This window comes from Salvelinus sp. IW2-2015, linkage group LG17, assembly GCF_002910315.2.
Source record: "Salvelinus sp. IW2-2015 linkage group LG17, ASM291031v2, whole genome shotgun sequence".
Taxonomy (NCBI): Eukaryota; Metazoa; Chordata; class Actinopteri; order Salmoniformes; family Salmonidae; genus Salvelinus; species Salvelinus sp. IW2-2015.
This window is the reverse complement of record NC_036857.1, coordinates 21279214-21293007: the sequence shown is the minus strand read 5'-3', so window position 1 is coordinate 21293007 and position 13794 is coordinate 21279214. Positions and strand designations below refer to the sequence as shown.

Genomic DNA, 13794 nt, shown 5'->3' with positions numbered 1-13794 from the left:
TTGTTGTTTTATTTTTCTATAGGTGGTCCTAATGGTTTTTAGGCAAAATAACCCAATCGAAACGAATATGACCTATTGTATAGATAATAGAACAAAAATGAACAAAACTTTTAAGAGATCCGATTTTTTGTTTATAAATACTTTGCTACAATGACACACTTACATGCTGACCACAACGCTTGTGCGCTTGCGTCCACGTGCGTCATCACGTGCATGTTGATTTTGTCCACCCATACCAGACACAATCAGGACACGCAGGTTGAAATATCAAAACGAACTCTGAAACAACTATATTAATTTGGGGACAGGTCGAAAAGCATTAAACATTTATGGCAATTTAGCTAGATAGCTTGCTGTTGCTAGATAATTTGTCCTGGGATATAAACATTGGGTTGTTATTTTACCTGAAATGCACAAGGTCCTCTACTCTGACAATTAATCCACAGATAAAATGGTAAACCGAGTTTGTTTCTAGTAATCTCTCCTCCTTCAGGCTTCTTCTTCTTTTTTGGATTTTATGTGGCAGTTGGCAACCAACTTTAAAGTGCATTACCACCACCAACTGGTCTGGAGTGTGGACCCCAGTTCATCTTTCAATCACCCACGTGGGTAAATGCTCCTAAAAACCAATGAGGGGATGGGAGAGGCGGGACTTGCAGCGCGTCAAGCATCCCAAATAGAACCAACTTCTATTTTATCACCTGGCTACGCAGACGCTTGCGAACAGTGTGGGTGCAATGATTGAATAACATGTATGTGTACATTTATTTTGCAACGCGAACTGTGGTCAGCATGTGATTTATCTACCCACCACTTTCCTTTCTGTTAGCATGTGATTTATCTACCCACCACTTTCCTTTCTGTTAGCATGTGAGTTATCTACCCACCACTTTCCTTTCTGTTAGCATGTGAGTTATCTACCCACCACTTTCNAGTTATCTACCCACCACTTTCCTTTCTGTTAGCATGTGAGTTATCTACCCACCACTTTCCTTTCTGTTAGCATGTGAGTTATCTACCCACCACTTCTCTTTCTGTTAGCATGTGATTTATCTACCCACCACTTCTCTTTCTGTTAGCATGTGAGTTATCTACCCACCTCGTTCCTTTCTGCACATAGCACATAGTAAGTAGGACTACACCAGCATGCTTACAGGATTTCTTGAACTGCACTGTTGGTTAAGGGCTTGTAAGTAAGCATTTCAAGGTAAGGTMTACACCTGTTGTATTTGGAGCATGTGACAAATACAATTTGATTTTGATTTGATACGTGTCTTTTCAGATTATTTTTCAGAATTATTATTTAGTTGTGGACACTACGTCACCGCACTCCCTTTCTTGCGCTTAGTCCTGCTCATCTTTTTTAGTCACTTTTTGAATTTGCACTCCATGACAGTAGCTAATGCAAGGGGCTATAGCAACACACAAGTGCATGCTGGGACAGGAATGCACTGAGCTCATGAAGTGTGCGCTACTGGAGCGAAATTGGAGCGGGYGTGAAGGCCAACGCTCTAGCCTTTGGGAATCTCGTGCCATGCTCCAGTCAAATTGGACACACTCCGCTCCATCTCTGCTCCGCTCACATACTCTGCTCAAGAGCAAATGACCTGCTTGCCTGCTGAAACTGGAGCCCAATCTGCCTCAGCCCTCCCTGCCTCCCTCTATCTTCTCCACACAGCCAGACCAGATTGGGGATACATTATTGAATGCACGTGGCCTTATTTACACATGAACAAATTGCCAGTCTGAAGGAGGAGACAGGATGTTCCATTACAACAGTGGATGTACTGTAATAAGACCGTCTATGCAGTGTGTTCACACTATACTTGTTTAATAAGGTATTCATTGATCAATGCGTGTTGTTGAGATTAAGTTATAATTGCGTTATTCTAACCTTGAAGTTTAAGGTGTCTGGCTCACCACTTAGTTTTGAAGTTCAACTCTATATTTTGTAAAACGTACTGTATTTCTTTTTCGTTCTTGTTGTGTTATGTTGTTTTGCTAGAGGGTGATATCAGTGTAGTGAATCAATTGCCGTGTGAGTCTGAAGGAGAGGTTGGTTATCACTGAGGGATCTGTGCTTCTTTGTGCTTCAAGACAAAAGAGCAGCCAGTCAGAGGACCTTTGGGGCTCCAGCCCTGTTGCTTCTGCTGTGATAGCACGCTCTGTCTGTCACTCTCTCTCTCTCTCTCTCTCTCTCTCTCTCTCTCTCACACACACACACTGCTTAGATTAATAAAATTGTCTGAAAAGCAGACGGGGACCAGAACTTCCCAAATGTCTTGTAGTGCTGCTGAATTGATAAAAAACAGAGGACGTTTCAGCAGTCTGTTCTGTGCTGTAGTGCCAGACAGAGATCATTACTCACACTGGCTTTACAGTTTACACTGGAAAATGTTTACAGCCATAGTGCCGCACATTACTGTTAGGGTAGCTCAGCCGTCAATTAAAGAAATTGAGAAATTATTGGGAAAACTCGGAATCAACAACATATAGTGCCTTCAGAAACTATTCACACCCCTTGACTTTTTCCACATTTTGTTACAGCCTGAATTTAAAATGGATTACATTTCGTTTTTTTGTCACTGGCCTACACACAATATCCCACAATTTCAAAGTGGAATTATGTTTGAGATATTTTTACAAATTAATTCAAAATGAAAAGCGGAAATCTCTTGAGTCAATAAGTATTCAACTCCTTTGTTATGCAAGCCTAAATAAGTTCAGGAGTACAAATGTGCTTAACAAGTCACATGTAATAAGTTGCATGGACCCACTCTGTGTGCAATAAGAGCAGACATTGAATATCCCCTTGAGCATGGTGCAGTTATCAATTACACTTTGGATGGTGTATCAATACATCCAGTCACCACAAAGATATAGGCGTCCTTCCTACCTCAGTTGCCGGAGATGAAGGAAACCGCTGGGGGATTTCACCATGAGGCCAATGGTGACTTTAACACAGTTAAAGAGTTTAATGGCTGTGATAGGAGAAAACTTAGGATGGATCAACAACATTGTATATAGTTACTCCGCAATACTAACCTAATTTACAGAGGGAGAAGACGGAAACCTGTACAGAATCAAACATATTCCAAAACATGCATCCCGTTTGCAACAAGGCACTAAAGTAATTCTGCAAAAAATGTGGCAAAGCAATTCACTTTTTGTCCTGAATACAAAGTGTTATGTTTGGTGAAAATCCAATACAACACATCACTGAGTACAACTCTCCATATTTTCAAGCCAATTGGTGGCTGTATCATGTTATGGGTATTCTTGTAATCCTTAAAGACGGGGGAGTTTTTCAGGATAAAAAATTAACAAAATAGAGCTAAGCACAGGCAAAAAAAAACTGGTTCAGTCTGCTTTCCACCAGACACTGGGAGATTAATTCTTCTTTCAGCAGGACAATAACCTAAAACACAAGGCCAAATCTACACTGGAGTTACTTTCCAAGAAAACAGCGAATGTTCTTGCGTGGCCGAGTTACAGTTTGAAAATCTATGGCAAGACCTGAGAATGGTTGCCTGGCAATGATTAACAACCAATTTGACAGTGCTTGAAGAATTTTGAAAATAATAATGTGCAAATGTTGCACAAGCTCTTAGAGACTTACCCAGAAAGACTCACAGCTTTAATTGCTCCCAAAGGGGCTTCTACATAAGTATTGACTCAGAGGTCTGAATAGTTATGTAAATTAGATATTTATGTATTTCTTATTCAAACATTTCTAAAAACAGGTTTTCACTTTGTCTCTGTGGGTTATTGTGTGTAGAAGTGTGAGAGAGAAAAATCTATTTCATCAATTTTGAATTCAGGCTGTAACACAACAAAATGTGGAATAAGTCGAGGGGCATGACAACTTTCTGAAGGCACTGTGCGTTATTGGAGAAAACAGATGGTGTAACTGCATCTAATTGATTATATTTGTTGATCAGTTACATTGATGCATTAAGTGCCTATCCATCCAATTACAATGAGTGCTCTACAGTTATAGCGTTGGACCTCACTGGCCCTAAGGGGAAAATGATGGAATTAGTTCCAGTCAGATAGAATCTTATTCCAAACAGAAAAGGTCTCTGTGTCTCTGTGTGTCCAATCCTACATTCACTTACAATGATGGCTTTTTGAATTCTGTCTTTAGCATATTTAAAAATAAAGTGTTCTATATTGTCCAAAACTTGAATGTTGCTTGTATATAATGATCCAAGTTATGTTTTTGATATCAATGATCCTGYTTTGCCAGTGAGTCAAGTGGAACTGTCTGCCAGAGGAGGTGGCTACTCTGGCCAAATATTTACTGCAGTTAATCAATGAAACCAATCACTATAGTGATACAGAGACACAGTGCTACAGGCTTTAACACTGGCTGGTATCAGCTCTAAACAGCCCTCCTGTATTACTAGGGTTGTACTATAGCAGGGTTCCCCAACTGAATTTGGCCTGCAGTGATTTTACTTCATCCCCCCACCCCAAAAGTGTTCACACAAAAATAAAATAATAATATAAACAAATGTTTATAACATTTGTAGGGGGGCGTATAAGACTGTAAAAACACCAGCAAATCAGTTCCAAGTCATTTTAATTTGGTAAAACTGTTCCAAAGTATTCCTGCACATAATAGAGAGAGATACTGTAGATGTGATCGTATATACAAATGTAAGCAAGGTTTGAAATGATTATGTTTTAGTCAAATATTATATCTGTTTGGCCTTCTTGCGGTCAATTTCAAGTCTACAAATGATTAAATCTGGTCCCCTGACCATCCATCCGCTCAAGAAAAAATCATCCTGAGGCTGAATCTCCTTGATGATCCCTGTACTATAGTATACATTTTAAGGGAAGTTACTGTATGTTGAGTGAGTAGTAGTAAGTAAGTAGTAAGAGAGAGTGGTACTTCTTCTTTTCTAGCTTTGACTCATATCTTGTAACTTGGAGCTCTTGGAACAGTTGACATCCTGGAGCTGGTGTGTGGTGTCTCTTTGTGAGAAGAGTAATGATCTGTTTGGCCTTATCAGTACAGCCACCAGCATTGGGTTGTTTGACCAGCTGCCTCAGAGAGGGAGAGAGACAGAGAGAGAGGGGGAGGGAGGGAGAGAGAGAGAGAGAAGAGAAGAGAGAAGAGTGAAAAACAAGTTCCCAGTAGATTGTGAAGATAAATAGCTGCATCATGTTTCTCACAACGTTGAACTTCTTGTTTTCTGTCATCTATGACATTACCTCCAATGACACTCCTTTTCTGTCCTCAACTACCTTGTATAAATAGTACTCTCATTATTTCTACCCATAAGCAAATTATTGAATTGTTCATTATACCCCCCCCACCCCCCCCCGTTTGTTAAGGAGGCATGAGAGGGGACGAGGGAGGAGGAGAGGAGGGAGGGGCAGTGGAGCTGAGTGGACAGCCACACGCACTCCCTCTCTAACACACACAGTCAGCGTGAGGGAGTGAGTGACAGAGGTAAGAGCTCCATTCAGTGCCGAGTTGACTCACTCACTGTTGGTCACTTCCCGCCCCATTAGCTGGCATGCCGCAGAGAAAGAGGAGTTTCACTTTTGGAGCGTATGGAGGGTAAGAGGGAATACGGTTCTCATTTACCGAGCTGAGCTGCTCAAACTACCTCTGCACAGCACTTTTGACTGTGTGTGTGTGTGTGTGTGTGTGTGTGTGTGTGTGTGTTGTGTGTGTGTGTGTGTGTGTGTGGTGTGTGTGTGTGTGTGTGTGTGTGTGTGTGTGTGTGTGTGTGTGTGTGTGTGTGTGTGTGTGTTGTGTTGTGTGTGTGTGTGTGTGTGTGTGTGTGTGTGGGCATGTGTCAGCCTGCCTGCTTTTCACCAAGGGATGTGATTTCTGCTTGAATAGATTATTAGTCTTTCCTCTGTGCTTGTTAAAAAACATTCCGTGCTCCCATGTACATTACAATGCAGTTGACCCTGGTTGTGCATTATTTAACATCAGCTGTGACAGACAGACTCAACACCAGCTAAACCCTGTTTTCCTGACTGACTGATAGTCCCAGGAAGCTTGGCAGGGTGCAACGTGGTGAGGAGGGAGAGAACAGTGTTTCACTGGAAGCTGCACAGACAGGAACTCTGATAGAATAAGACAGTGTAAAGAACATCGTAGAGGGAGGCAGGCCCATGAGAGCTGAGGGTATGATTGAGTTTGGATTGAATTAGAGTAGACAGTGTGGCTCACTTTGCAGTTAAACACACACGCACACATACACACACATGGACAGGTTGTTAACTGTAAACAAATCAGAGTGTATTTACTCAATCTATCAAGCGATCTTGATTTGATTGACTCTCTTTATGCAAAAAGTTGCCTCACTTACAGACAAGCAGAGTCTATATGCAGTTTGTGTGTCGACGTGTGTGTTTGTGAAGTCTTCTATGTCTCTGTGTTGTACTGTACAGTATCCTAGAATTCCCAATAGCAGCTAAGTGTAGATAGAGCTCTCAGGTGGCTGTAGTCTCCCCTCTGACTATACTGGATACTCCCCTATCGACAGAGACTATGTAGGAATTTACACCACATCCAACAGGTGCTCTATGGTATGTATGAATAGCTTCTCTCAAGGACAAGTTGTGGGTGTGTGTCATTCAGTCTGGGCAACCCTGAGGAGTAGAGATTATTCCACTTGCTTGTCGAAAACAGATTGGTAAGAATTAGGAGGATTTTAACTGTAGATCTGTTTGCTATGACAGGAAAACGACTTGGCATAGTTCTTTTTGGTATTGGCCTTGCACTTTGTACTTTTGGCATTTAGATAGGTCTGTCTGATTTCCCACATCACCAGGTGGCATCATCCTGGCGCTTGCATCCCATTGGTATTCACTGTGAGGAATTAAACTATTCTGTTGTCTACAGAGTGGTATTTCCGTGACTCGACTTTGTCTAATTTAAATGTCAGAAGAGCAGCTTCTCAACTCAAAACCAGGGCTTCCAACACCAGTTGTCACATCATCCTGTAGAGGTTTTTAGTTTCAACCTCATGTAAGATATTTCTTGAGGTACATTTCATGGCTACTGATATTGATATGCTATCCTCTCAGAATGTACCAGTCTGTTCACAATCCAACGGATTTAGAGTGGAGCCAGCACCAGGATTCCCCATTCTAAACTATGTTTAAGGCATTGGGAAGAAATCTACAGTTGAAGTCGGAAGTTTACATACACTTAGGTTGGAGTCATTAAAACTCGTTTTTCAACCACTCCACAACAAATGTCTTATTAACAAACTATATTTTTGCCAAGTCGGTTAGGACATCTACTTTGCATGACACATTTTTCCAACAATTGTGTACAGGGAGATTATTTCACTTATAATTCACTGTATCACAATTCAGTGGGTCAGAAGTTTACATACACTAAGTTGACTGGGAAAATTCCAGAAAATTATGTCATGGCTTTAGAAGCTTCTGATAGGCTAATTTACATAATTTGAGTCAATTGGAGGTGTACCTATGGATGTATTTCAAGGCCTACCTTCAAACTCAGTGCCTCTTTGCTTGACATCATGGGAAAATCAAAAGAAATCAGCCAAGACCTCAGAAACAAATTGTAGACCTCCACAACTCTGGTTCATCCTTGGGAGTAATTTCCAAATGCCTGAAGGTACCACATTCATCTGTACAAACAATAGTACGCAAGTATAAACACCATGGGACCATGCAGCCGTCATACCGCTCAGGAAGGAGATGCATTCTGTCTCCTAGAAATGAAGGTACTTTGGTGCGAAAAGTGCGAATCAATCCCAGAACAATAGCAAAGGACCCTGTGAAGATGCTAGTATAAAAGTATCTATATCCACAGTAAAACGAGTCCAATATCGACATAACCTGAAAGGCCACTCAGCAAGGAAGAAGCCACTGCTCCAAAACCGCCATAACAAATGGGGACAAAGATCGTACTTTTTGGAGAAATGTCCTCTGGTCTGATGAAACAAAAATAGAACTGTTTGGCCATAATGACCATCGTTATGTTTGGAGGAAAAAGGGGGAGGCTTGCAAGCCGAAGAACACCATCCCAACCATGAAGCACGGGGGTGGCAGCATCATGTTGTGGGGGTGCTTTGCTGCAGGAAGGACTGGTGCACTTCACAAAATAGATGGCATCATGAGGGAGGAAAATGATGTGGATATATTGAAGCAACATCTCAAGACATCAGTCAGGAAGTTAAAGCTTGGTCGCAAATGGGTCTTCCAAATGGACAATGACCCCAAGCATACTTCCAAAGTTGTGGCAAAATGGCTTAAGGACCACAAAGTCAAGGTATTGGAGTGGCCATCACAAAGCCCTGACCTCAATCCTATTGAAAATTTGTAGGCAGAACTGAAAAAGCATGAGCAAGGAGGCCTACAAAGCTGACTCAGTTACACCAGCTGTCAGGAGGAATGGGCCAAAATTCACCCAACTTATTGTGGGAAGCTTGTGGAAGGCTATGCGAAACGTTTGACCCAAGTTAAACAATTTAAAGGCAATGCTACCAAATACTAATTGAGTGCATGTAAACTTCTGACCCACTGGGATTGTGATGAAAAAAATAAAAGCTGAAATAATTCTCTCTACTATTATTCTGACATTTCACATTCTTAAATAAAGTGGTGATCCTAACTGACCTAAGACAGGGAATTTTTATTAGGATTAAATGTCAGGAATTGTGAAAAACAGAGTTTTTAAAAGTATTTGGCTAAGGTGTATGTAAACTTCTGACTTCAACTGTACATGACACAGTATACATTACAATACCGCTATGTGTTGAGTTCCTTTCTGCCTAGCTKCAAGAGGTTTAATGGGGGTGTGGTTTTGGGGGTCACAGTTGAGGCTGTTCTGAGATGATCTTACCAGACGTGTGAATGTAATGCTGATGTTCTTAGTAAAAACCCATAAACGTTCATCGGTCTTCTGCTGTCCTTCCTACTATTTGAGAGATGTTATATGTATATTCTGTGGTGTTGCATTAGTCAGTCCTTCTCAGTTCCACTTTTTTAAGGGGTTTCTTTAGGCCTGTTTTCTCCATGCAGGGGATTTTGTGTAGACTAGACACGGGTTATGGTTTGGTTTCCCCCGATCAAGCCAGCCCAATACATGGTGAGCCATGGTGAGCGTCAGTCATATCCTAAATGAGAGACAGTTACATTTGTTGTCTCTCTGTACTCTCCTCCATGTTGTCGTCTCCTCCATTGTCTCAACCTCAAGCCCACATCTCACAGGCCCCTTCCTCATACAGTCTTAATGGGACTCATGAAATAAACAGTGAAGTATGTCTTTGTCCCAGATCAGAACACTCTCCCCCCACTGGGCACAGACGTCAATTCATAATCTATTCCACGTTGGTTCAACATCATTTCATTGAAATGAACAGAAGAGGACATGGAAACAACATTTAAATTAGGTGGAAACAACATTGATTCAACCAGTGTGTGCCCAGTGCGTCATCTTCCCCATGGCCCAAGATCACAGAACCACAGACTAATGATTGGCATCTTACATTCAAACAATGAATCCTGATCTAGGATAACTTTTAAAACATTAAATTATTTGGCTTGCTCTAAAAGGATTTGGCTAAAAGCAAATAAAATAAAAAATAAAAAGTAGGTGGTCACTGTGGATGCGCTCACTGTGGATTTTTACTCTCCTGTTCTCTTGTCTACAGTGCAATGTAAAGCACTGAGGGGAAAAAAATAGAAGGATTAGTGTGTGTAGACCAGGGTTCTCCAACTGGTGGTCTTATGAATTTTCCTTGTTGGATATAAAAGACTGTAAAAACACCAGAAAATCAGCGGCAAGTATTCCCACGCATAATAAAGAGACACGAGGGGGTGTGGTATATGGCTGTTTTATATACCGCAGCTAAGGGCTGTTCTTATGCATGACGCATCGCGGAGTGCCTGGACACAGCCCTTAGTTAGCCATGTTATATTGGCCATATACCACAAACCCTGAGGTGCTTTATTGCTATTATAAACTGGTTACCAACGTAATTAGAGCAGTAAAAATACATGTTTTTTCATACTCGTTGTATACGGTCTGATATACCACGGCTGTCAGCCAATCAGCATTCAGGGCTCGAACCACCCAGTTTATAATATGCTTTAGTCAAATATTATTTCCGCTTGGGCTTCTAGCGGTCAATTTGCAGTCTACAAATGATTTCTAATTATGTTATGCTCCCCCGATCATCCGCACAATAACAAAACTGCCCGCGGATGTATGTACATGATGATCCCTGGTGTAGACTCTGTTCAATAACAAACAAGTGGAAAGGGTCATTGTTGTGAATGTGGATCAGACCAACAGCAAATTATATTCTAAGCAGTCAGCTGATTTGAGTAGAGCAGCTTCCTCCAATGATATTCCCGGTCAGTTGATGAACAGATGCCTTACAATTTAATGTTGTTTAGGAGCAATACTCATCTACAGTACAAGAACACCCTGTCTCTTCCTTATGAGAGGGTTGTATCCAACCTTGTGGGTTTTAGTTTTTAAATTATTGAATTCTCTAGTCTCTACAGAACACAACAACAACATGGAGTGGGCGTCTATTCTTTGTCCTGATGGTCAAGTTTGCATGACAAAAGATCAGCCAATGATTACACGGGAAGGCAAGGCCTCTTGAGTTTTAGAGACTGTTCAAGTGGCTCTCTCAGGGCAGGGGCAAAACAAACAGGATATCTAGGCCATACAAGAGGGCTGGAGAGGGTTCTATTCAAACACTGTGAACAGTATTCATATTCACACTGACATTCACATTCACATATTTATTCACAACGGAAAGCTACCTTGCTTTGGAGAAAAAGGGGGAAGCATAGGTTGAACTAGGATGTACATACAGTAGGCTACCCTTAGGGCTAGATACCATGCTTATGATTGATGTAAAAAATAAAAAATCCACTGGGGCTGATTTGCTTGATCCTATCTTGCTGCAGCTTTCTACTCCCCTGATTGTGGAGTCAGTGACACATATTTTAAATCTGACGATTATCTCGGGTGCTATCCCCAGGGTTTGGAAGGCGGCCAGTGTGCTCCCTCTCGAAATTGTCTTGCCTAGCCAAAACCTTTGAATCATTAATCAACTGTCAGCTTAGATCCTTCCTAGCTACGAGATGTATAGCAACATCTCTGCTGCAACTTTGGTGTTAAATGATGTGGTAAAGGGTATGGATAAGAGGAAGTGCTGCCCTCTGACTTATCAAAGGCTTTTGATACTGTTGACTGCTTTTTATTGATTCAAAGATTGTCTGTAATCAGTATGGATCTGGTGCCATGTAATTGGTTTGAAAATGACTTGACAGAAAGGACACAATGTGTTTTTTCTGATGATGTTCAGGTTTCCTTGATTTTACGAAAGGTGTCCCACAGGGATTGATTTTAGGTCTTGTACTTTTTACTGTATATAAACAATGTTGGTCTATCTGCAAAAAAAGTGTAACATACACCTGTATGCAGATTACACTGTTGTGTACGCTATTGCCCCCAAGGTTGACCAGGCTCTTTCAGAGCTTCAATCTGCCTTTATTGTTTTGCAGAAAGCCTTTGTTGAACTGATGATTTATGCATATGTACATTAGATGGTGCCCTCATTGATTGTGTCCCCCTTTTTATAAATATCTGGGCATCTGGATTGACGAAAATCTATCTTTCAGAAAGAATGTTGATGAGTTAGTTAAGAAATTATTATTTATAAGGGGATTATGTCATAGGAATAGGTAATGCCAAATCATACCGGTTATAGACTATGGCGATATTGTCTATATGAATGCAGCTGCCACTGTATTGAAGCCATTGGATGCAGTTCATCATCATGTTTTATTACGGGCGATAGGTTCAGTAGACATCACTGAATTCTGTATTAGAAAATAGGCTGGCCCTCTGAAGTCTCGTAGATCGATGCATTGCACTCTTTTTGGTTATACTGTAAAGTCCTACAGCATAAACTTCCGCCGTACCTTACTTCATTGATAATTTACAGACATACGAGATACCCGACCCGGTCTCAGGGATGGCTAACTCTGGAGATCCCTTCTATCTCCACTGAGTTAGGTAAATCTCATTTTGTTTTTTTTGCACCTTCTTGTGGAATAATCTCCAAGGCGCTCTAAAATTGGATGAAATGGTGCCTCTAGGGCAGGGGTGTCAAACACATTTTGGTTGTACAGTGCATTCGGAAAGTATGCAGACACCTTGACTTTTTCCACATTTTGTTACTTTACAGCCTTATTCTAAAATGGATTAAATAAAAAAAAACGAATCCTCATCAATATACACAAAATACACCATAATGTCAAAGCGAAAACAGGAAATCTATTAAAAATAAAAAAACAGAAAACCTTATTTACATAAGTATTCAGACCCTATGCTATGAGACTCGAAATTGAGCTCAGGTGCATCCTGTTTCCATTGATCATCCTTGAGATGTTTCTACAACTTGATTGGAGTCCACCTGTGGTAAACTCAATTGATTTGAGAGGATTTGGGAAGGCACACACACCTGTTTATATAAGGCCTCACAGTTGACAGAGCATGTCAGAGCAAAAACCAAGCCATGAGGTTGAAGGAGTTGTCCATAGAGCTCAGAGACAGGATTGTGTCGAGGCACAAATCTGGGTACCAAAAACTGTATGCAGCATTGAAGGTCCCCAAGAACACAGTGGCCTCCATCATTCTTGTTTGGAACCACCAAGACTCTTCCTATAACTGGCCGCCCCTGCCAAACTGAGCAATCAGGGGAGAAGGGCCTTGGTCAGGGAGGTGACCAATAACCCGATGGTCAGTCTGACAGAGCTCTAGAGTTCCTCTGTGGAGATGGGAGAACCTTCCAGAAGGACAACCATCTCTGCAGCACTCCACCAATCAGGTCATTATGGTAGAGTGGCCAGACGGAAGCCACTCCTCAGCAAAAAGGCACATGACAGCCTGCTTGGAGTTTGCAAAAAGACACTTAAAGGACTCAGACCATGAGAAACAAGATTCTCTGGCCTGATGCAACCAAGACTGAACTCTTTGGCCTGAATGCCAAGCGTCACGTATGGAGTAGACCTGGCACCGTCCCTACAGTGAAGCATGGTGGTGGCAACATCAATGCGTGGGGATGTTTTTCAGCGGCAGGGACTGGGAGACTAGTCAGGATCGAGGGAAAGACACAAACAAATGCTCTGTTCATGTCAGTCTCAGAGGTGACTGGTCTGATCTGTTATGGCAGGGCTAGCGACAGCATAGCCTATACGCATCGCCATGTTCTGCTCTGGTACCATTGTGTGTTCACAGTCCCAGCCACACTGTACTCCACTGTATTGGAGCATCAATGTGCACATTCAGCCACTTCACTCTCATTTACTCCGTCAATGGGCTCATTCAGCTGCCCACATTATACAGTACAGTCAGCCTGCTGGCCCTGGACCTGGGCTCATTCACTATTGTAGTTGGCCAATATTTGTTTGTCAGACATTCATTTGTCCAGAGGCTTTTTGTGATTTCTTTCTTTCCAATCTATTTTTATGAGAAGTTTCTATTTCCATCACAGTCATTCTAGTCAGTTGAATAGTGGAAGGGTGAATGATAGAATCAGCTTTATTCCGCTTTATTCAAATGCAGAATAGACGTTCAACCACTTCTACAATAGTTTAGACATTCAACCACCTCTAGATATTCACCCACCTTTTATTTTACTGAACTCTATTGTATACAGAACATCTGGCCTTTGAATTCATAGTTACCATACCTTTTAGAAATCCCATGTTCATGATGCAAATGATGTGTGAACGAGAGCACAATGTTGTACAGCTTAC

At 41.5% G+C, this 13794-nt stretch overlaps 1 long non-coding RNA gene across 1 annotated transcript in view; it reads left to right on the top strand.

The window, feature by feature from the left end:
• Window positions 1-5447: 5447 nt before the first annotated feature.
• LOC111976495 (uncharacterized) overlaps window positions 5448-13794 on the top strand; it is a 52441-nt gene continuing 44094 nt past the window's right edge. The window contains exon 1 of the long non-coding RNA XR_002878936.2: window positions 5448-5575. This is a non-coding gene — a long non-coding RNA (uncharacterized lncRNA). The remainder of the gene's footprint in view (window positions 5576-13794) is intronic.